Source organism: Sus scrofa, chromosome 7 (assembly GCF_000003025.6).
Source record: "Sus scrofa isolate TJ Tabasco breed Duroc chromosome 7, Sscrofa11.1, whole genome shotgun sequence".
NCBI lineage: Eukaryota > Metazoa > Chordata > Mammalia > Artiodactyla > Suidae > Sus > Sus scrofa.
In genome coordinates this window covers 91503990-91507047 of record NC_010449.5, presented here as the reverse complement: position 1 = coordinate 91507047, position 3058 = coordinate 91503990, and the positions used below count along the sequence as shown (strand labels likewise).

The following is a 3058-nucleotide window of genomic DNA, read 5'->3' as shown; positions in this document are numbered from 1 at the left end:
GTAACCTCATGGATTTTGTTTTATTACAGTTTGTGAAAAATGGTGTGGTGTGTGGTGATCCTTCTGGTAAACAGAAGGTTGGTAACAAACAGAAACACCTCTCCTCACACTCCAGCAGATCACAGGCAGGTTAGAGGGACCTGGCAGCCCTCGTGGGGGATGGGGGGACCCTGTACTAAGAGAATCTGGTACCTCAGAGGGCTCTGATTTGGCACAAGGAGGTTCCCTTTTGGCAGGATAAGCACTTGCCACACGAAATGTGGGCTCTCATGTACTCTCTCATGTTCTCCCTGACCCAAATTTTAGCACCAATTTTTTTTTCTGTTTCACTTTCTAGAATTGAAACACCAAGGAACTAGTGTTCAGAGGCAAGTGACATGGGTGACATAGGCCTTAAACTTGCTGCCATCCTTAATTTCTTCATTCAGAAACTTTGCTTAAGAGACCCAAATCCAGGAGTTCCCATTATGGCTCAATGGGTTAAGAACCTGACTAGTATCCATAAGGATGTGGGATTGATCCCTGGCCTCGCTCAATGGGTTAAGGACCTGGAATTGCCACAAGCTGCAGCGTAAGTAGCAGATGCAGCTCAGATCTGACTGTGCTGTGGCTGTGGTGTAAGCTGACAGCTGTAGCTTCGATTTGACTCTAGCCTGCAAACTTCCACATGCCGCAGGTGTGGCTATAAAAAGAAAAAAAGAAAAGAGAGAGAACCCAATCCTCATTCCTCTTTTAAAATAGTCTCCTGCCCTCAGCCCCAGTGGCCAACAGCAGACTTCTATATCCCTATGGAGGAGAGAGACTTCATTTTCTGGGTCACGGTTGGGATGAGGTTCCTGTGGTCACCCACACACTTGGTCACACAAGCTCCAGCTGCCGCTTCACCTGAAGCTCTTTACTCCCCGCATCTGTTGAATCTTTGGCTTTCTCATTTCAATGCAGAGCACACAGGGCCAGGTGGGCCTGGAACTTTGCTAATTCACTGGTCACCAAGGCCTGGGCTTGAGCCAGAGGTGCGTGGCAGCACTCAGTGAGTTGGTGGGCTTGCTGCATGGATGCCTGGCTGTTCTCTCAATAGCTAGTACTGCACCGGAACATGAGGCCCTGCAACTTCCAGAAGTTCTCTCTCTGCCGACTCTTCATCATGGAGTCTACTGCCTCCTGCCCCCGGAGCTGCTGCTGCTCCCTGCTGAGCACTGGCCCCAGGATATCTACAATTGAAGGGGCAGGCAGGGGAAGAAGAACCTGGAAAGAGGTCCCAGAGGAGGAGGAGAACCAGAAGAAGGCAGGTCACAGAAGCCAAGGGAGTGTGGACCTCAAGCCTCCATCTGACTCTTTTCACTCTTGAAAACCACCCCCAAGGAGCCAGGGAGAGCAACAAACAGAAACTCTATCTCTGATGAAAATAGGAGACAATTGTTAAGAGAAATTCACCACATGGGGATTAAACACTGGGTGGAGCGACACCTCTTCTGCGATGGAAGGTGGAAAGGAAGAGGATATGAGTGGGAAACAGGTAAGTTTGCTGGTTTGGTAGCAGAAGTTGAGGGAGTTCATGACCAATGCCTTCCATGTTCTCGGTGAAGTCAGAGGAGAATCACCTGTCAACAGTTCAAGGGAACTGCTGGGCCGAGTAGCTTGAGAGTACCTCTCCTTGCTGTAACCCAAGAGGTGGTTTTACTGTGAAGCTTCCTTGGACCCATGTGAGTGAGAGAGTTGCTGGGAGTTGTATTCTAGGTCAGGAAGGGGAAGCCAGGTTGCTTTCAGATAAGATCAGGCACGTTTGTGGTGATATGGCCATAGACTAGGTTGCTTTCAGAAGGCATTTTTATGCAAACGTCGCTGGCAACTTGCATAAAAAGATCTCAGAAGGCCTTAAATTCTTGTGGCTCTAATTATTCATGGGTTTGGGGGGAGTAATTCTCATTCTAAATCAACATCCACTATTGTACCTAATTTACTATTTATAATTTCATATCCTTGTCTTAAAGATGATCCCACAAATTCTATCAGCTTCTCTGGATCTGTCCTTGGCTGTGGGAGAGCAGGTCATCAGGTGGCCCTGAAAGCCCACCTGACATTGATGATAAGTAGCTGATAGTGGCTCCAGGCCGCCACGCTGAGTGATTTTTTTACAGCAGCCCACTTGGTGTTTAGAGCTCAGGGAGGTGGATTCTTCCACCCTTGGGCTTTGCTAGATGAGGTGATAAATAGGACAGGGAATTGGCAAGGGAGAAAGCCAGAGGAGTAGAAGGTTGTGGTTGGAGTGGGATTTTGGAAGTTAAGATACTTAAGGAGCAGCAAGTTCATGTGATGACCAAGTACCCGGATGTGGTCCTTGGAGGGGACTGGGAGAGGAAGGAGGTGGAGGGAAGGGTCGGTGCTGAGGAGGGCAGGGAACTGAGTCTGAGTGGACACACAGCGCACTCAAAGACCAGTGCTTTGGGCAACCTGTGTACACCCCCCCTCATCACACTACCCACTGGGTCTTCCTACGGTACCACTTTGTTATCTAAATTGAGCTATTTGCAGTCTAATCACACTCTCACATATTTTATGATACAAAAATCTGTTGTATTCAGGTAATGCTGTATCTTTCTTTCATGCCAGGTTGACATTAAACCTCTCTGGTGGACATGGACCCTTGCACATAAAAGGGCTTCTTTTCTGGGAATTTTCAGGACTTTATGAACAGTAATGCCCTTGCGCCCAAACAAGAAGGGCTCCTTCCCTCAGCCATGCACCGTTTTTTGTTTGTTTGTTTTTCAGCTGTGCCTATAGCATGCAGAATTTCCCAGGTCAGGGATTGAACCCATGCTGCAGTCGTGACAATACCAGATCCTTAACTACTAGGCCACAAGGGAACTCTAGTCGTGTACTTTTTAAAACCATATATTTCACAAAAATGCACAAGAAAATAGTAAATAGGATTTCCAGTTGTAGCACAGCGGAGACGAATCTGACTAGTAACCATGAGGTTGTGGGTTTAATCCCTGGCCTTGCTCAGTGGGTTAAGGATCCGGCGTTGCCGTGAGCTGTGGTGTAGGTCACAGACACA

The 3058-nt window shown here is 47.9% G+C and overlaps 1 pseudogene; it reads right to left on the bottom strand.

The window, feature by feature from the left end:
- Positions 663-3051, bottom strand: LOC110261621 (annotated as a pseudogene).